At 43.7% G+C, this 22144-nt stretch overlaps 1 protein-coding gene across 1 annotated transcript in view; it reads right to left on the bottom strand.

The window, feature by feature from the left end:
* Nucleotides 1–22144, bottom strand: part of WWOX (WW domain containing oxidoreductase) — a 907032-nt gene that overhangs the window by 202276 nt on the left and 682612 nt on the right. The gene's annotated exons all lie outside the window — the stretch shown is intronic.

Genomic DNA, 22144 nt, shown 5'->3' with positions numbered 1-22144 from the left:
GGTGTGGACGTGTGTGCCTGAGCCTCTGAAAACGCCATGTTCCCAGGCCAGAGGAACATCTCCCACGAGCTCCTGTGCTCCGTTCAACAGAACACACACAAAACAGGTGTGGAGTCCGAGCTCGGGACTTCCCCTTCGGGGGGCGTGGGGTGGGGCCTGGGGGGCTCATACTCTGGAGAGCCCAACTCTGCCTCCGCGTTGACATCTGAACCAGGGGTTGAGATGTCCATACTAACACCGGCCTCATGGAAAGAACTAGAAGCGGAATTTGCAGTCCAGAGACCTGAAGTAGGGAAAAGAGAAGTAACCACTGCTGAGCTCCCAGCGTGCCCTGGCGTTTTCGCTTTACATTTTTTTAAATTTCAGAGCCACACAAATCCAGGAGCCACCTCACGGGTATGGATGTTTAGGTCTGGCAATGCCGGGGCCACTGCAAGAACAAGCTGAGGATTCCCGACCTCAACCCCTGCCCTGGCTCCACCCCTGAGGCCTGGATGGGGCTGCAGCGGAGGGAGCACGCTCCGCCCCCTGCATCACGCCACTCATCTCTGCCTCCTGGGTCCCTTCTTTAGAAACTTCTTGCCTCTGCTGGCTTCCCAGGCTGCCTCCGCCCTGCGTGGTGTGGCTCTTAGTCACAGGCCCACGCACACCATGTGCTCCGGATCTGAGACGGAGCACACAGCCCCGGGTACTGCGAGTGTGTGAAGACCCAGCGTAGCAAGAGCGAAAGCAGCCTCATTGGTTCTCATTTCAAAACTACCTAAAAATGGAGATCAGAAAGAAGTAGGCGTGTTTCACAAGATGCTGGCTAAGGTGTGCAAGGAGCTTTGCAAAGAGAAAAGCCCTCATCCATTCATTTCTTCATCCATTCATTCATTCACTCACTCACCCAAGAAGTAATGATCGAGCGCCTAGTCCGTGCCAGGAGCTCTGCAGGCCACCCAAGGTGGACGAGGAAGACACGACCTTGAAATTTGCACTCAGGTGGAACAGCATCCCTTCATGTTGCTGGACCCCAGCCCAGGGGACCTGGCTGAAGGCACCACCGTGAGGAAGTGGCGTCTCCACAGAGAGGTTTCACAAAGGTTCCCAAGCACTGGCAGCTAAAAAGGCAGGACGTCGTCAAGTGACGAAGGGTGGCAGGGGCACAGGGAGGCGGAGCAGGTGGCTGCCGTGGCTGCTGACACAGTGGGAACAGAAGTCCTAATGGGGAGGCACCTCACACACCTAGGAGCCCGGGGGCTTGTCACAGCCTATACAAGTGTATGAGCCGGTGTCACTCCAATAGATTTAATTAAAAAATAAAAATAATAAAAAAAAAAAGATTGAATCCCATCACTACAGTCCCTTGCTCAGAAGCCGAGATCGGCGCAGTTGCCCACGGCTAAAGCCCCTCTTAGACTGTGAGTGCCCAACGGGGCAGATGACACCATGGGGCGGGGCGGGGGTGGGGGATTGGTCCTTGGGGTGGGAAAGGTGGGGGGAAATGCTTGCCCTTGTACTGTGTAAAGCACAGATATGCAGACAGTATGGAACAGATATGCAATATATATATATATCTGTGGTATTAAAAGTTCAGGAAAATCATCTGAAAAGGCTGCTGGGGGTGGGAGGCAATGATAAAATAAAAGATTGCGGAACACTCCAGGCCAGGGTTTCTTCCCTTCCGCACTGTCCACGTTTGGACCTGCATCATTCTTGTTGCCAAGAGCCGTCCTGTTCATTGCAAGATGTTTAGCAGCACCCTGGCCTCTACTCCTGCCCTTCTTCCCGAGTTGTGACAACTAAAAAATGTTTCCAGCATTCCCTGAGGTCCTCTGGGGAGGAAGGGGGGCAAAATCAGCCCCAGTTGGGAAGTCCTGAATTAGACGAGTTCATTCTTATAAGTGCTCACTAAATGATAACTGTATCATAAAACTGAACGATGTTGAGTTTGTTTGTTTGTTTTTTCTGGAGGAAATTCTGGGGGGCGAAGCAGGTCTGAGGTTGACACGCAGAATGATAAAGCAAAAGGAGAGACCCAGCCATGATGATATCAGAGGCCTTTCGATGAAGGTCTCATCAGGGGAGAGGAGGAGGGGCTTAGGAAGCCCAGCCAGCAAGCCTAGAAATGTCCATCTCTCTTTATGTCCAGAGAGGCCTCATTAAATTCCGTGACTGCGCGGGTGGAATTTGACTTGCAGCTGCGAAATTCAAGGCCTCCCTGGGCCTCCTGTGGAAGGGAAGCTAGGGTAATAAATTGCCGCTGCTTCCCAGCTTGGGCTGCGGGCCTTGGGAGGTCATGCCCTGAACATCCCATTGTGCAGGGCAGAGAGCGGAGGGACCCCACATCACAGACGGAGCGTGGGTCCTGGGGTTTGGCCAAGGGGTACCTGCAAACAGCATCATATAGTTCGGCTGAGCGATTTCCATCAGGTAACGCTTCCTGTGAGTCAGTAATATTAGGCTTTTGCTAAATCAAAAACAAAACTAAATCTTAAAAGAATTCCTTGTGTATCACATTAAAAAATAATATGTGGCCCTGGCTGCTGTGGCACAGTGGATTGAGCATTGGCCCATGAGCCAAGTGTTGCTGGTTCAATTCCCAGTCAGGGCACATGACTAGGTTGCATGTCAGGTCCCCAGTTGGGGGCGTGAGTGAGAGGCAACCACACAGTGATGTTTCTCTCCCTCTCTCCTTTCCTCTCTCTCTAAAAATAAAATAAATAATTAAAAAAAATATGTGGCTTATTTCAGTCGATAATCTTAACTAAGATGGATTCATCACATCACACCTGGGCCTGGTTCTGGAAACGAAAGCCTTGTTTTGCTGTGGAACTTGAGTCTGAGTGATTTCCTCCTTTACGATGAGTCTCTCTGGAAAGGGAGTGAAGTCTGAGGTGTGTGTTAGGGGAGAAGCCATGTGTTGTTCAATTAACACGTTTATTGATGTGACACATAAAACTCGCGTATTTTATTATCTGGGCTGGAAGGTGGTTATTTATTTAACTGCATTGCCTCCCTGCTTCTGTGGGCTCCTTCGAGATGGTCTTTCTCTAGCACAACTCTAAAAGAATTGGTCCTTGGATGAATCTGCGTCCCCCTTTTCCCTGCCTTCGTTCCTCATTCCTCTGCTCTGGATTTCCCTCTTTCGCTCCCTTCTTTCTGAATCCTGGTATTCCCAGGTTGAGTTTTCCTGCAGGTGTCGAATGTCACCCTGCCCTTCCTGCCACAAAAGTGCGGACAGAACGTTTTTTTGAAGGTGTTTTTTAGAAAGGTGAAACATGTTAGAAAATAATTTGAAACATTTAACGTAAGCATGGCATGAGTTTTGTCTCCGTGGGGGTGGGAGGTGGAAAGAAAGGGAACTAACTATCCAATTATCCTGAGATCATTCTAGGACTAGGAATGTGAAATGAAACAAATACGGTGAAGAAAAAGCAAAATCCTACACCCCTGTCCTTTCCCCTAGTTGGAGACAGAAAATTTTCTTGTTTGCCAGCAGAAGGGGGGGCCCCCAGGTTCAGAGCTCCGGTGCTGTGCTCCCCTCTTCTCACCCCTGCTCCCCTGTCTTCAGAGGAATCCCCATTGCCAAAGACACTGAGAAATACTTTCATTTACTTTTTCCTCAGGGACAGATTTCTCAATCAAACTCTGGATTCAACCTTTCATTTGCTAAAGACAGTGCTTTGGAAAACAAAACCATCTCTCTCAAAACAATAACAAACCCTAAAGTTTGTTCTCCTACAATTTGGGAAATTGACTCCGAAAGAAAAATTCTCCTAAAAAAAATAAAAGGAAATTTAAAAAAAAAAAACAAAAAAAAGGAGCAGGGACTTCCTATTGATGAGACATGTGATTACAGATGTTTGAACAAACTGGAAACTGGCAGGTATACTTTTGAGAACATACAAAAGTTCACTTTTGGTTGGTTAATTATGTAGTAACTCTGTTTTTGCGTTGTTAAGAAAAAGTAGAGATAGTTCTAGAAGAATTCTAGGTTTCTCTCCGTGTCACCGTCCCAGGCTACCCAGCTGCCTCCACCCCGGAATGCAGGCATCCGAATGCCAACGTGACAGCCCGACCTTGCAAAGCGGCTTAATTACTCATTAGGAGATTCCATCAACACAAGCTCTGGTCTGTGGTTTTGTAATAAGGGCCGTTATTTTTTCCTGGATTTTCACTTCCTCATAAAAAAGGATGTGGCAGAGATTTCTGAAACCCCACTTTCCATGGGAAGGGAATGAGAGGATTTTAATGCATGAATTCGATGTCATTAACAATGCTGACAGCTGTTTAATCCCAGTGGAAACAACAGCTGAGTCCCAACTGCAGGACAAATAATTAACTCTTCAGCGAGTTCTGGGGACGGGATCGGATGAATCAATTACGTTGTGTCTCATGACTTACCTGCAGTTTTTGTCAATTACTCAGCCATTCAGTTGGGAGGCTCTGGCATTAATAAAATGACAGGAGACCCTTACAGGAGAGGAGACTTGTTAAGTTCAGAGAACAGATTTATTAAATGGGCCTGTTCTGAGTTTGCCATTAATTAAAATTAAGAACCATGTTTTTTATATTTCCACTGAATCCCAGAGCATAATGAACTAAAGTAAAAGGAAATATTAAAGGAGGAGCCATGGGTGACCCAATGTCAGGGAGGAGATAGCTGAGCTTGAAAGGGGAAGAAAAGCAGGCTGGACAGCCAATGCAGAAACACAGGGTGGGCTGTGCAGCACCCAGGCTACTGCAGGGCACGTGCCACTTAATTTCAACGGAATGTTCAGACACCTGCCAATGATGGTACATTTGCTACTTTTTCACCCCTTCTTCCCCAGAGATGATCAGATGATTGGCCTCCCTCTTCTAGGCTTCAGGTTTTTTCTTTTTTTAACTCCTGCTTGCTGACATCCTTCTGATGACTATTTCTGCTGCTTTTAATTTGTAAAATATTATAGATATAAATAATGTCTCATTAAGATCCTGCCTTGAAATACGTGGTGCTCACTTAACAGCTCCCATCTAATAAAGCACTCCTGGATCCCTTCCATTCATTTATAATGCGAGGCTTTGAGCAGATGTCTTAAGTATTCAATTTTACAAACAGCAACATTGCATGAATATAAATTCGGCTCTTTGTCTGAACACCCCTCCGAGCATGGCAGCTGATGTCCAGGGAGCCTTGGTTCACCGGGAAACATTGCAGCTCTGCCACCTGCCCCGAGCCTCACCTTCCCTGGTACAAGCACAACAGCCTGCTCTCCCGAGCAGTGTGAGGCTGCTGGTTATAAGAGGATGCCTCCTGCCAGCCAGATCGGAGTTTGCTAACATGACAGGTGGACGGAGGAGGTTCTGTGTGAACATCAGGTAGACAAACTCCGTCCTTGCCTGGGAAGAAGCTGAGTGTGTACCTGATATTTACAACAGATCTTCATAAACAGACTACAACGTCCGCACTATCATCCCAGGTTTGTTGAAGAGGAAACTGAGGTTCAGAGAAGAGAAATGAATAATTTCCCTCTTGTTAATCGTCTAACCTAAGTGGAGTTAAACAGATGTGTGTGGAAAATCCTCAGCTAAGGTTTGAAATCCAACATCACAAGAACAGGATACCAGCAATGTAGCTTAATGCCTGAACTAGAAAAAAAAGAAAATCCTAGGGGCCATAGGTGGTTAACTTTAGTTTTTGCCCATACAGCACACTCGTCCCTCTTTTTTCTTCTATTCTTCTGAAAAGCACACTTTACTCCATTTGATCCCATGGGCCAATCGGAGTGTTTTATTTCCTTTCCACAATAGTAGGCACATAACCTTGGCCAGCTAATTAAAATAACCCATCTCTTGACCACAGCGATTGGATCAGAGCTAAAGCATGTTACCTCATCTGGACTAGAATCTTCCCTGGGATACATATATTCTGGAGAGAGAATAGAGTCTCCTGCTGTTGTTCATATTACATGAGAATGGGCCTCTGGTCCTTCTAGCAACCATCTCTCCCACCAGGTCAAAAAAACTGCCATGCAATTAAGCCAAACAGAAACCACCACAGCCAAACAATGGAATGATAGATAATCTGATTATGTATTTGAGCCCCTGGATCCAGCCATGCCTGAAACTATAACTCCAAGATTCCCTAGTACATGAACCAATATACTCCCTTTTTTCATAAATTCAGTTGTCACCAAGAATTAGGACTAGCATGGGGTGACAGAGCAGTATACACTATTCCATGACAGTGCTGGACATACTACCTTTCTAAACTGTGGTCTCAAATTAATTCTTAGCTAATTTCTCATATTTCTGGCACTACGTCATGTTTTTTCTTAGCTCTTCCCTATGCTGCTTATTCTACCTTGAATGTCTTACTCTTCTGCTTCTATATTCAGTGAGCTTCAATGTATCATGAAAGCCCTAGATCAAACATAAGCTCTTGGGTGAAATCTTCCTTGGTTTCACTAGATGGTATCAGTTTCCCCCAATAAACTGTGAGCAGCCTAGAGCTAGCATCATGTGATCTTCATGGTATGTCCTGAACAACAAGTACCCTGGCTGGGCCTGAGGTCATTGTAATTGATATTATTCAAAAATAACTCAGAGCGAACGAGAAACTCTGCCCTCAAGGAGGTTTACATTGTATTGGGCAGAGACAGGGAATCAAATAAAATTATACCAGTGCTGACATAAGTGCGATTATAGGATTGAAAGTCAACACAGCAATGTGGCTTTCGAAGGGCTACTGGCTTCATGGGTAGCATTAAGGACACAGTATGTTTGGGGTACAGGTGACAGGCCCATTCCACTGTGTGCTGCTCAGGCCACACCTGGGTTTTTGTCCCAGTCCACACTTAAATAGGGACCTTTGGGACACCTGAGCTTCAGAATGGGTGAATTGCATCATGGTTTTCATACTGTGCTTGAAAGGTTTATTGAGATACTGTTCACATACCATACAATTCACCATGTGAAATGTACAACTCAGTAGTTTTTAGACACAGAGCTTTACAATGGTTACCGCATCCACCTTAGAGCATTTCTGTTGTCCCAAAAGGAGCCTTGCTCCCTCCGCTGTGGTGTCCCAATCTCTCCATGACCCCTCGGCCCTGGGAAACTGCTCACCTACCTTCTGTCTCTACATATTTGCCTCTTCTGGACATTCCATATAGATGAAGTCATATGGTCTTTTGTGACTGGCATCTTTTACTTAGTATAATGTTTTCAAAATACTATTTTTTTATTGTTGTTAAAACAGCAGGAACCCCCACTTTTCATGAACAGTATCTTAGGTATACTACAACAATATACGATTCTTAAGAGGAGCATGGCTCTGGTTGAAAGAGCAGGACAGGGGTCCTGAGCTTTACTTTCTTGACTTTGTCCCATGAATTAAGTACCTAAAGACAAGACCACTGCAACCAGGTAGCTGGGCCACTCATTAGCTTCATCTGGACGTAGAGAGAGTTCTTTTTTGTTGCACTTAGAAAGCAAAAGAAAGCCTTACTATTTCAAGTCTTATTTTTTTCTAATTTTAAGAAACTGCCTTCTCCATGAAGGGGTATTATGTGACAAACATTCCAAGTCCCTTCTTATGGTAATACTGCACTTTGCAAATGGCTCGGATCCAATCCAATTGAACATAATAAAATGAAACAATCTGTGCTATCTCCTCCAATAGCTTTAATCTTTACCATGCTAATGATTCCTAAAACCAATGAGCATGGTTTTAAAAAAGAAGAAAGAAGAAAAGACATATTCTGCTCTCCCGTTATCAGCCTTCTTGGCAGCTGGGGCTAGTGTTTATTGTCACCACCAACAAGGTCCTTGGAAGAAGTACCCCTACCCCCAACCGCCATTGCTCTGAGGTCAACGTTTACATGTGAAGCAAACTGGTCACAGTCATCATTCTGTCTCTGCTTGTGATGGTTAACAATAAGACATAATTGCATCCATAATTATGATGGCTGCCCCACTTTTTCAATGTTGGTGAGAATTCCCCGGGAAACTGTTTGGCCACTACCAGGACCTGGCCTCTCTGGAAATTATCCATGACACTTTCTGTCCATGCACACAGAATGGTCATGGCTCAGAGCTCAGTTTCCAGCCTAGGATCGGCAGTTACAGTCCTCTTATTGGGCCAAGATGGGTAGGACTACAGGGTGCAGTTTCTGAATATTCTGCAAATAACCGACTCATTCCTTCAGTCACTCATTCATTCCTCCACACAGCAGGGTCATACATATCCTATGGACCATGCATCATGCTAAGAGTCTTGCTCTTAGAGGACTCAGGGGAAAAGGATACCACCCACACACACACAGACACACAGAGACACAAATGCAGACACAGACACACACGGACACACACACACACACTTTTAGTATGTTGGGTTAAGCAAACGCTAAATGAGAAGTGAGAACACACGACTGGGGGGGGGGGGAGTCCAGGGAAGGCTCCCTGTCCCCTCCCACTGCTGCTGTGTCACAGGGTGCTACAGTAGGGCCCATGCATGCAAAGCCACTCGCATTGTCTCCAATTCTGCCCTTCCTATGTTTATAGAGCCCTTAGACTCAGGACTCTGTGCCTTTGACTACAGTAGCCAGCTCTTGAGTTAGCTCCTGACCTTCATGGTGACCCTTCATCCAATCAAAGGGGACCTAATGCCCACCCGACTCTCACCAGTCAAACCTGTATGGTTCCAGTTTTGGTCATTTCCTAGGGTCAGTTGTCTTAGAAAACCGAGGTGGGCAGAAGTGGTCACCTCCCACTTGTTCAGGGCTGGATTCATGAGTTTGCCTCTTGCCTTCCAGACACCATTCAGTGTTAATGGGCTTCTCAGAGAGGTGGCTACATTTGGGGAAATATACTAAAATACATATGGGGTATCTCAGGGGCTGGTGAGTGACTGTGGGGAAAAGTTCTAGAATGGGAGACAATGAAACAAAGGATCAAAGAAAGCTTTTGGGTGATTTTTTGTGTATTTCATAGATCCTTCCTTCACTGAGGTAATACTAGTGGTTAATATTAGGCATAATATTTACTAAACCCTCACTACATACCAGACACAAGTCCATGTCATATACTCATTCAGTCCTCACAGTACCGCTGTGAAGTAGGCACTATTGTTTTTCCCATCCACAAATCTAGAAACAGGCACAGAGAGGATAAGTAATTTCCCCAAAGAAGAACAGGTAGTATTTGGGATTTTCAATGATATTGATAGGCCATTAAAATAACTGTGCAATCTACTTATGCCCCTTAAAACAGTGTATGTTTTATATTCAGTAATTCTGCTTCTGGAAATCTAATCTTTGATAATAGTCAAATATTAATATAGTGAACTTATTAGTCTAAAATGCTCACAGGTTATTTTTTAGCCTTATTTATAATAAGGAAAATCTGGAAGCCATCTAAATTTTCAATATTAGAGGAATGGTTACATAAACTACAGTAATAGTCAATAAATGGAATGTACAGCCATCATTAAAATGATATTCATGAAAAGCCAATAATATCACGGAACTATGCTATAATGTTAAGGTAAAACGCAGAGCTGAAACTTCTATAGATGGTATGACCAAAAAAGGTTCAAGATGCCAGGGTGGGAAAGAAAAGAAACGGAGTTTTCCATTTGGCTCCATCCAAAGCAGCTATCAGGAAGTGATTTGTTTGGGGGCATAGCTGTTATCTCCTCTTAACCCACGGTCTTTTAACACAGAGTCTCAAGAAAACTCAATGTGGTACTTTTTTTCTGAGGTATTTCATGTGGAAAAATAAATTATATCAGTGGGTTTAATATCTCAGTTGGATAGGTAAAACTAGGTTCTTTCGCTCATGGACAAGAAAAGAAACCAAGCAAAAAAGTTTGAATGCTCAGATCTGCTCACACAGTGTATCCGGAATTGATGAGGCGCACAGATATCACCTGGAGATCACTTTTTTCTACTTGTTCTCAGGCTCAGAACCAAATCACAGCACCTCCCTCCCCCAGCTCTACTTCAGAGCAAATTGAGTCCAAATTAGATCACCCGTTTTGTCCAATTGTATAAACCACAGCAATACTGTTTGGGAAAATCTAATAGTCTTAATCTAAGAACTGCTCCGGTGCTCACAATAGAATCAAACAAATAATCAATAAGCCTCTAGATATTATAACATCACTGAGTGAAGAGACAGAGAAGAGCAGTGTCTGTGTTTGCAGAGATTGCTGCTTAAATGGAATCAAATCACAATTCAGCAAGGACAAAGCCAAAATAAACAATAGCAACAACAACAAAACTGGGTTGAGTAACATAGTCTGTTCTGTAGACTGACAGTCCAGAATTTTCTAGTGGAAACTGTTAGACTGTGAATCTCAACGAGTTGGGTGTTTCCTTAAATATTTAAAAATCTCATTCAATCTTCAACAATAACTCCGTGTCTTTGTTATTATTGCCATCATTTTACTGTAGGGTAAATTTCAGGTTCAGAGAGGTTAGCCCCCTTGCCCAGAATCACATAGCTAATAAGAGAAATGGGCAAAAATTTTAAAACACATTCAAGTGACTTGCATGCTGGCAAACTGGCGTTGGAGTCAGCCACAACTCAGGGTGGATCCACTGTCTCTGTAAACGTAGGCAAGTCAGCTTTATGGTTACATTGCTCTAATTATTTTTTTAAAAAGCATACCCTCAACAAAACAACCATAGGCCAACATCAAACTCTAGTCTAGTAATGCAATAATGATACACCTGCTTAAGTGTTTAGGAGTCAAGTGAGTGATGTGTGCAACTTATTTTGAAATAAATCAAAAATGAGATAGATTGATGGATGGAGAGAGGGAAGGATATCTGGACAAAATGCGAGGAGAGAGAAATGTTAACTGTCAAATCTAGGTGATGGCTATATGGATGTTTACAATTCTTTCAACTTTTAATAAAATGGTGGAGGCAATGGCTTATTACACAGCAATAAAGAAGATGGAGATACTGTGGGTACTCCCATGACATAATGATGAGCAGATGCAGCCAGACACCCAAGGGTGCATCCTGCATGACTCTATTTGTGTAAAACTCGAGAGCAGAGAGCTATGGTGACGGAAATGGGAAGAGGGGCCAGCTCCTGATGACAGTGGGATTTACTGATTAGAAATGAGTATAGGTAAGCCTCTGGGGGTTGGGAATGTTGTCTGTCTTGATCTGGGTGGTGTGTACACAGGTATATAAATAACTAAAAATTAAATGACCTGTCTAACATGCATGCATCTTACCATATGTAGGATACACCTCAAGTTCGAGTCAGATTCAGGCAGCTCCCATGTCTGAAAGCCCCCCTTCTCTGTGCCAGACAGTTTTTCTGGGCACTTTCTGATGCATTCACTTGGAAAACCGTTTCAGAGAATTGTCTGACAGAATACATTACTTAAGCCTTTAAACACAATGTGAAGCAATCTCACTTTCTTAGAAAAATGACTGTCATCCCTGGGAGTAAACTGGGCCTACAAGGAAATCACCAATGTGTCAAACTCCTAGCCACCTAGTAGTCCTTATTCAGAAAACTTGGGCCTTTTCTCTCCTCCTTCACAGTCTGATTTCTTACAGAAAAAAAAAAAATGGGTACCCCAATGACTCCAAATTTCTGCCCTCTGGTGTGACATTCAGCTGTGGAAATGGAGAAAGGAGATGCCACCCACAAATCATTCTACATGGAGAATCACCTACAGAGTGGATGTCCTCATAAAAGTCTTGGCTCTCCTCTGGGAGACATTGTAGATCAGAAGACAAACCTCTCCTCTCTTGTTCAAACCCCAAGATCAATCTTTTCTAAATCTTCCTCCTGACTTGGCCCAGTGGGTCACAAGTAGAAGGCACATCCAGGATTGCTCTGGAGCATCCTGAAAGGAGGTCCTAGTGAGAGACAGGAGAACTGTCTCTAACAATAGAGACCCCCTTCCCAACCCCTTCCACATTGCCTTTGATGTAAATTTGAAAGCAGTACCTCCCGAATATAGGCAATATGGAGCTACATGACCATTTCCAAATAATCAATAAAACAGAAGACAGTAGAAACAGAGATGAATTAGGGTCCAGGAGGCCAAGACTGCTCATACCATGAAAACATGGGAAACTTGTTTTAAAAACACAGATTCCCACATTTCTCTCCAGACATACTGAATCAGGATCTCTGGGAGTGATACTCCAGAATATTCTTGTTTTAACAAACTCACACTGGGGATTCTCTTGCAAGTGAAAGATTTAATCAAAACCTTGTTGTAAAGAGCCTCTTCAGGGGAACAGGCCCTTTCATTCATCCCATTACCAGCCCATCACCCATCCATCCATCCATCAATCCACACATGGAACCATATATTTACCATTCTATAACTATATATCTGCTGAATGCCTTCTTTGTGTCATGCAACAAACTATACTTTCTTTAGTGATCAAAGACAAAATTTCCTTACATCGGGTTCTACAGACAGCCACACCGACTTAGCCACTTTTATTTGCATAATCATCAATTCAATCATATTATCATCATTCAAAATACCACTTATGGTAATTTCCCCGTTTTTCTCATTAACCTCGGTAAATCTGTTTTCAGATGTCACCAACCCTGCCTGAAGGACTCCCTGGAATTTAGGGAGAATGTGATCGGGAACATAACTATTTAATGCTTGGCTTGAGTCTTCTTTTCCAGACAACTTGTACCTTTATCTGAGAACACGGGAGTCTCAGGGGTCTGCAGGTGAGCAAGCACACATCTGTGGAGTTGATTAATTTCTGAGACATCCAATCATAAGTAATTTCTTTCCCCCAAAGATACTCTGGAGAATACACCATGGCTTCTACTGTTTTCAGGAAGTAAGGGGATTTGGGTATCAAAGCAGTCGCTGAATGTTCTTAAGTTGTTGACCTTTAAAATAAAGTCTTCAAAAATCTGTGTGTATGTGCATGTGTGTGTGTGTAATAGACATAACAACTGAGGCAGAGATTCCATAACGAATTATGACGGTTTTACAAAAAATAAATAAATAAAATAAAATAAAGCAACTAAATTGAAAAGAACTTGCAGAGCTAAATATGCTCCTTTTGGATTCACTACTATATACCTCTGCCAGAGATTCATACACCCAGTGGCTGATGACACACAGAATCATTATGATTGTTGTGCTGTATTGAGTTCCCTTATTTCGTTGTCTGTCCCTCCAGATAGTAAGATCTTAGAAAGCTGAGATCGTTTCTCTCTTTCTCACCACTGGATCTGTTCTGTGCTTGAAAGTGCCTGACTCAATAAATACCTGCTAAATCATGGAAATATGCCCTTTCCTCATAAAATTGTGACAAAATGAGATAGTTGTTGCAATTCTCAATGTCTTTAACCTAAAGCAAGTGAGTGAGTTCCATTGGGGAACAGTCTCCTTTCATTTTAAGTATTAAGGTTGTTAGAGAACAAATCAGATAACTGAAGAATGAGTAACGTCAGCTAGTCACTCAGCAACAAACAATGGCTTGTTTTTGAGTGTACCACAAGGCAAGCACTTCCCTGGAAGACCTTCCTAGCCAGACGCAGGGATATTTTTATCTGCGACCCAAATTGTCACCAGTTTGGGGATCAAACATTGCAAGTCAAGTAGTGATTCTCTAAAGCAAAACGTGGGTGGCTGGCACTGATCTTCCTGCCCCAGTCCAGTTTCTGCTATGTGATCAACAGCATAGTCCTTTGCTTCTCACCCCAAGGACATTTGACCCAACCAGTGTTCTGTTAACCTAGTCTGTGCCACCCATGCACTGTGTACCCATTAACTAGTACACCTATTGCACAGACACTGCTGACATTTCCTTTAGTCATCCAGAAAGACCATCCCTCAAACACGGCTTTTACTCCCAACTTTAGTTGAAAATTCGAATCACTTAGGGAGGTTTTAAAAATGCTGATGCCCAGACTGCCCCCTAACTCAATTAAATAAGACTCCGCAGAGGAGGAACCCACACATCAGGTCTTTTTGACAGTTCCTCGGGTGATTCTGGGAGGGTTGAGAACCACAGCTGGAGCACATCTTCCCCTCACTTGTCCCAGATTCATCAATATGTGCATCTGGCCTTAGTAAGGCTTGCAGCCTTTTTGATGTCATATTTATATGGGGTCTCATCAGTATCTGGACCTCCACTTTATTCTGGAGAACTTGATGAGCTCTTTGATCTTCAATCAAAACATGTGCCTTCATAACACTTGAGATTCAGCACTGATGGTTCTGATGTCCTAGCGGTGGGTGGGTGGATGGGCGGATGGGCGGATGGGTGGATGGATGAAAGTAGGGATGGTAGTATTGATGGAAGTATGGACAGTTAAATGGGTGAAAGGATGGATGGATGGACAGGTGGACAGACAAACAGATGAATAGTTAGCCCTGTTGAGACTTCTACTATAATGTCTGAGTTATTTTACCATTCTTCTCAAGTGTTTGTGTCCCCAACTAGTGAAGTTCCCTAAGACAGAGACCAAGAACTTATCTGTACTTATTATCTGCTGGCATAGTATAATGCTTGGCTGGAGGCAGAGACAGCAACAGGTAAAAAATATTTGCCTTTTGAAAACAAACGACTTTAGTTCAATATCCTTATTTCTATATCTCTCCAATACACTTTCAAGAATAGAATTTCTTGGTAGGAAGAAGAATGAAAATGTTGAAATAGAGATGCTCTGTTGATATTGTACCTACATACTTCACAAAGAAATAGCTAGTGGCAAGTTCTGATAAAAAAAAAAAAATCTAATTGGAAAATGGTATTATTGATCTAAAGAGAAAGTGGGTAGACAAGCACTTAAAAAATATTAGATAATTTGATAGTAAGTGTCTTGCTGTCCGAGAACTCCCCTTTTTCACTGACGAGAAAACTAAGGCTTAGCAAATAACTTCATCAACACCATGAAACCAGAACTCTTGTCCTCCCAGTCCACGTTTTCCTCTTGAATCAAAGAAAGAATTGTGGCGTTACACAGCCCCATTACCCTTCATCCCTTGCCCCAAGCATGACCTGTTTTCCGGTCAAACTATCCATTAATGAGTTGCTATTTCTCATCAAGCTTGTTGGGTCCCAGCGGCCATGCTATGTCTAATTGAGTTGTTGGACAGGACCAAAGAAAAAATGGGGAGTCCTTGGTTGTACTCACTTGTGGTGTGGGGATGGAGCCCCATTTCTAATGAGAGAGAGGTACATCTCTGTTTAAAACAGTTTGGGATACTATGGAAGGTACAAGGCACCATAACTTCTCAAATTGGAAAAAAAAAAAATCTACCTGCTATGGATTGTAGTAAAGTGTGTTTTTAAATTATTTCAGAACCATAAAACCTCTCCATAGAGAGTGCTTTGAAACTGCAAATTAAATATAGAACATCTATGAACTGTATCCATTTTTACAGTAAGTATATATTTCCATGGGGGTTTGTACCATCTTTTTTGTCTAGTTACACTAGTTAATAATGCAGTGAATTTGCAGTAATAGAGTAAATGTTATTTTGATGACACTATTTGATTAAATTAAAGATGACATTAAAAGGACCATTTCAATAAAGAACCGAAATATCCCGATGTAACTGGGGCTGAGTGTTTAAGTCAGCCAGTCTGGAGGCCTTAAAAGGACCAAACGGAATTTCCTTCACTGTGTGAATGATGAGTGAGTTAAGAAACAATAGGACCAAATAATATACAGGAGAATATGAAGCCTCAGAATCCAAGACCCAGGCAATTTTAGTTATTTGACGCAGGCGTGCCACTCACAAGAAAGCAGCTCCTGTGGCCTTGGAAAAATGGAGAAACGCATTAAGTAAAACGAAAGTGAGAGGGCACTGAGATTTGCAACAAAATGTGCTGATGCGGTGACAGCGCCCTGAGCTGTTGCACAAACAAAAGGAAGGGAAGGTGTGGGATTAATCATGGCCCCGCCCCCCCAGACCACCCCACTGTCTTCTCTGCAAACTCACACCCACACCTGTGCAGGGGAATCTTTGAGACTGAAAAAGGCGAGGAGGGTCCTAATTATTTCTTCCCGGCCCCTGCTTATAGGGTACTTGCAAATAAAAGTTCTTTTCCTGAGTGAGACATTCACGTATATAAATCAAGAGACTGTTTGAAAATCCCTTGACTTAAGTTCTGAGAGACAGAATCTATCTGAAGAGACATTTCTCAGCAACGTGACTGAGTTATGAATCACGGACGTTTCCCCAGAAAGAAGACCTAAGATTAAAGGTGTGCAGTGGGTTGAGACCCCCGTTCCCACAGAAACACCTGCTCTGGCACCTCAGCCCCAAAGACAGGTGATGTCTCTATCTCCACAGTGGGCCACGGACTGTTGACAAGTTCAAGCCTGAAGCACTTGCATTTGTGATTGTTTTTACAACTGAAGTAAAAAAAAATAAATAAATAAAAGAACAAAAGAAAAACCCTTAGCTCGAGTGAATATAATTCTTTCCTGTGAGCTCATGAGAATATCATTAGGTACTAAGTTTTTCTCAGATAATTCATGTGGTCGTCATGCATGTTGGCATGTCAGCATAATTCTTGATTTCCTCACAGACAGGGATGATGGTGTGGCTTGTTGGAAAAGTCACGTGCCCCCATCTCAGAAAGTATTGCCTCTTTAACTGAAAATACCTCCGCACACAACATTCGTGGTGTATTTGACTTTCTGAGTATAAACCTGGACTGTTTATTATCTCCCCAGCAGTAAATCACTTAGGAACGAAGCATGATATAAAACGTCACATCAGGCAGGTCTATTAAATAAAGCGCAAGGATAACAAACATTACAGTGCTGAGATCTTTAAGGCTGAACAGAACCCTCAGGCCGCCAGCAAATTTGTTCTTGTCGAAGATACTCATGTACCTGGAAGGACAGCAATTATTCAGAAGCGATGGCACACTTTCTTAAGGAAAGACCCTATTTCTCAGAACTGTGAGTGTTGGAGATATCCCCTTGACAGTTTCCAAAATGGCAGCAGTGCCCCAGCCCAGCCTCTGCTGACTGTTCTCTTTCTCCCCGGGGAACTGGGGCAACGTTTGGAAGACACCAAACGTCTTGTCGGTGGGACACTTTTGAAACACAGACACATGAAGTCAATTTGGATGCATGCTCAAAAAAGAAGAAAAGTGAAAACAGAGGATTTTCAGGGCAGTGAAGCTGCTCTCTGTGAGACCCCATGAAGGATTCATGACGTTATATACCTGTCCAAACCCAAGCACCGAGCATGAACCCTGATGGAAACTGTGGACTTTAGTGGATCATGCAGATTCAGTAGCTGTGGCACACGTGCCACTCCACTGGGGGATGCTGACAGTGGAGAGGCCATGCACGTGCAGGGGCAGTGGGGACATGGGAACTCTGTACCTGCCTCTCAGTTTTGCTGGAAATGCAGCACTGATCTAAAAAGCTAAGTCTGTTAAAAAAAGTGAAAACCAGTCTAATAAAGAAACATATTTGAAAAAAGTATTGTGGTAAAGAATGTCCAGTTATACCTCCAGCATGATGTCTCCACGCGAGGAGAACTCTATGCTGTCCTGACCGCAGCCTGTGCTCACACGTCCAGTAAAACCGAGCCTCGTTTGGCCCGAGTTCCCTGGGACTCTAGAACTCACGCCTCTCACTTGCCTCGTTTGATCCGAGTGCCACAGCACACGCCACTCACCCCTCAGTGTGCTTCCTGACCCGTTCACTGCCTCTGTACATGTGGAAAACATTGACTTTAGGATGTGAGGGACTTCGGGTGGCCCCCCTGGTGGAGCTGCGCTGCGCACCATTTGGGAGCCAGCCCTCCAGCTGCCTCAGAGCTAGCCCTGGTGTCTGCGTGTGTGGTCTCTCCTCCTCACCCCGATTGTCAAATCTCCTTCTTCCATGGGGAAAAATCTTATACAGCCTTCGACTGTCATCCCCTCTCTGCAGTGCCCTGATTGAGAAAGAACAAACTCATCAAGTATCCATGCTTCCTCTAGCACTTTGTCATTTTTATTTTTGTTCCCACAACCATCCTCAACCCCCATATTAAAGGAATTTGTTTATGTGCCTACACTCCTATTCAAAGGGTCTTGGAGGCCAGAGTCTGTATCTTAATTGTTCTTATTTATGTGTCTATTTCCAGTTCCTGGCATGGGCTTGGCATACCGCTGATGCTCAACAAATACATAAGGGAAATCAGATATTTGGGCAGCTACGCTAGTTCTAAAAATCCAATGGGATATCGTTACAGATTTTCAGTAAGATATAAAAAAAATTACCATTCATCTATCTATGCATCATTTATCCAACCATTCAACTGTCCATCCATTCAGCCAGCCAGCCAGCCAGCCAGCTAGCCACCCATCCATCCATCCACCCATCCATTGAAAAAAATGTGCAATAATACCTACTCTGCCATGCCTTTTTATGGGTTATAAAAAAGAAAAAGAAGAGATGAATAGAAAATGAGTAAGATATGATCCGTGCCCTGACATATGTTGCTGCTGAATAGGCGAAACAATATATGAAAGCAAGGACCATGTCTTGTCCATCTTTTTGTCCCCGGTAGCATCTTGTGCAGACACCTTTATTCAGTAGCAATCGGTAAATGACTGTTGAATTAATGAATGAAAACAAATACAATATAAGGCAGTAAGTGAAAGGTGCCAAATAAATGCAATAGACAAAATCCTATGAAAGGGTGGAGGGGTGGATGGATCACATCCAGCAGGGCACCTCAGGGAAGGTGGAATTTGAGCTGGAATAGATGGGCCGGCTCCAATCCGAAAGAGGGTGAGGAGAGCAAAGCATTCCAGAAAATAGTTTATTCATTCACACAGGTAACTCTCCACTGCCATTGCCCATTGCAATGCTTGGCAGAGGAGGACCTCAATAAGCATCTTTGTTTTGAAGTAGATACCTGCTGGGCACTGGAAGTGTAGAGGACAGTTTTTGCCCTCAGCCTCCCAGGGCAATAATATCTGGAGAAAGCCAATGGCAAATGGAGGGTAAGAAGGATGGTCGAATGCACAGTAAAACATCAATTTAAATGGCAGAGAGTGCGGCAGAGGGTCCTAAAGGAGCTGTTGATGAATAGGCTTCTACTTTGACAATGTCTGAATCTTGTGTTTGCAATTAGCAGCATCCATTTGCATGCAATTAGTGTGCAAAGCCCTTAAAAAGTGTGTTCCTTAAAGTAGGTTAAATATGCCCTCCCCTGTCCTGCAATTGTGCCTACAGTGTTGATGTGTTTCACGAATCCATTATCTTATCTGGACCAAAGATGGACGTCACCCCAGTCTAGGTCCAAAGAACGATACTTGGACAATGTTCACCCTGTTGAATCAGAAAAGGGGCTGAAGTTTCCAAGGACACTAACTCAAGAGGTTTGAGTGTCAAGAGTGGTCGTCTATGGTTGAATTAAACAGTCAGCCTGGTTAGTATATGGTCAGTTTCACTACAATCATCAATACCACCACCACCAACAGCAACTACTGAAAAAAATTCCAGGGAAGCAAAGCGAAATCAGGGAAATGAGCAACCTGTCATGAGCGCTGTGTGCCTTTGCTGAGCCCTTGCAGGCCCACGCACCCTACAGTCTGGTTCCAGGCTCCCCCTTGGTTCCTGCTTCCCTCTGCAATCCCCGAGAAGTACCACTGACGTACCTTACGCACTCACTCACTTGCTCACTCATTTAATACGCATGTATTGACAGCTAAGCCCTCCGTTGGGCATTAGGGTTACGTTGGTGAACAAAAACCAGTAGGTGGCCTAGGAGCTGATAGTCTAGTGGGAAAAACGGAAATTTATAAGTGGGGGAAAAAAAGTAAAACCATAGCTCAATGCCTTCCTGTTAAGGGGAAATGTATGGAACCATAAGAACATATAGGAAAGTTTCATGCAGTCAGGGAGGTATTTCCGGTGAGCATGACAATTACGTCAAAACACAAAGAATGAGCAGAGAAAAAGAAGGGGAAAGAAGAGCATGCGTCAAGGCCCAATGGCAGGAGGTAGCAAGGAAAGTTCCAGGGACTGAGAGGAAGTCAGGGTGCTGAGAGGGTGGAGAATTAAGGTGAGAGCAGTGAGAAATGAGACTAAGGAGGTAGGGGCTAGATCATTGGATGGGGGTGTTGTAGCAGTTGTATAGGGGTCCATCTGTATCCTGAGGGCACTAGAAAGTCATGCATGTGGTTTAATTGGGGTTCAGAGGAGTGGAAATGGCATATCCAGATCTGACTTTCAAGATCCCTTTGGCAGCACTTGAAAAATGTCATGGAGGGGTACCATCTCCCTGCTGGCTTCAAAGGCGCCCATCCCCTTCCATGGCAAGAATGCTGCTACCTGCCCTTGCTGTGCTGGTGCCAGGAATTGCCTCCTGTCCTGCTCAGATCTTTCCTGCCACCTGTAGTCCTGGCTGGACGCTGTCACGGTCACGTGTATGTCCATCCCTCTGCCCCTTCTATAGGCTCATGCCTGGTGTTCCCATTAGCTGGTTCCCATGTTCAAAGGACAATCGTCCCCAATTCCACTGGGGATGACTCTAGACTAAGACCAACATCACATAAGATTGTCATGGTCTGCTGCAATGAGCATTGCTGTAGCAGTATAGCTGCTATAATGGAGATCTGTTGATGTTGTCTTTTTTAACCCTTTGAGTGCCATGCATAATTTGAAATGTGGATCAACAAGAGAAAAAAATTATATCAATATATAACTTGAGGTACAAAAAAAAGAGAACAAAACATAAAATATGAATTATTTCATTGTTATTTACATTTATAGCCATTGAAAAAAGTCTCTGGGAGCGACACTGGCACTCAAAGTGTTAATGTCCATCTTAGTTTTTCCTATAATAACATACCATCTTCCCTCCATCCCCCACAATCTATGTGGCTGGAGTCAAGCTGATCCCATCCCCCAGATGCAAGGTGGCATTCATTCCAGGTCCAGACAGGGTCAAAGTGAAGGCTCAGAGATTGATATATGACCCACTAAGAGCCAATGAGAGTCCACTGTGAGACTAGCTGGACCTCTCTTTCCCAGCAGTGCTCCTTGAACATGAAGGAGGTGGGCTCCTGTTGGCCACCTCTGTCCTCCTGGGCTGACCCTACCTGAAAATGAAGTTTACGCAGAGGAAAGAATAGCTGAAAGATGGCAAGAACCAGAGTTACAGCAGTGTCATTTGATCACCTGGGTCAAACCATGCCACACCTACCCCTTAGCCTCCCAGTTGCAGGAAATGATACATTTCCTTTTTGTGGCCTAAGCCAGTTTGGGGTGGGTCTGCCCTCATTCACCACTGAAAATAAAAATGAAAAGTTTGAGTCTTATCTTGTCTCTTCCCCTCACTGCTTACCTATAAATGCTATCACCCTACCTACATCTTGCCTGGGAGTGAAATTAAGGGAAGAGCTGGAGTAGGGTTGGAAAGAAGTCTCCCCAGTGAATTCCTTGGCCTTCAGTTACCACACCCCTGGCAAACACCTGGCACGATAATAAGAGGAGCCAGATCAGAACCGTAACCATGAAAGTCTGTTTTCCCCCAAAGATGTCAACCTTCTTCAAGTTTCCCAAAGTCCTGGGCATGATGCCAGTAGATCATTTTCAATTTCTTTTGAAACTCCCAATTTCATCACTGTCAGTACCTAAGAGGAACCATTATTAAAAGGCTTGCAGAAAGAAAGTATAAAGACTTCCGCAGCCAAAAATTTACCCCATATAATGGAAGTCATTTTAAGTTTAATCATTGATGGGTTTAGAAATCCACACATTCTCATACTCAAAACCTGTGTGCATGTATATGTGTGTGTGATGTGTCTGAATGGGAAAAAAAAATTAGACTTTGAATAGCCAGGGTTCTGCTTTGTTTCGCCTTCTCAAATTCAAGTGCACCTGCTATAACTTAGCTTTCCTCCCGATATCCTATTTCACCAGGAGCTGATAAGATAAACAAGCCCCTTCCTCTCAGAACAATGGCACACCACTGTGCTTTTCCAGTAACAAACATTAAAAAGTGGTGCACTTTTCTTTTCCTTTTCCTCCAGGAAATAACCATTGGCTGACTAAACCCCCCAACCTTTCCCGCCCCCACGTAATGCATTTGAGATGAAGACTACAGATTCAACTCAAAGACGGGGAGAAAATATTGGAAAAGGAGGAATAAGAAAGGCAACCTATAATCTATCAAGATGGGGAAAAT

The sequence above is a fragment of the Furipterus horrens genome, unplaced genomic scaffold (genome assembly GCF_987537825.1).
Source record: "Furipterus horrens unplaced genomic scaffold, mFurHor1.1.pri manual_scaffold_13, whole genome shotgun sequence".
NCBI lineage: Eukaryota > Metazoa > Chordata > Mammalia > Chiroptera > Furipteridae > Furipterus > Furipterus horrens.
Note: the sequence above shows the minus strand (reverse complement) of the source record. Positions and strands in the feature narration are given on the sequence as shown.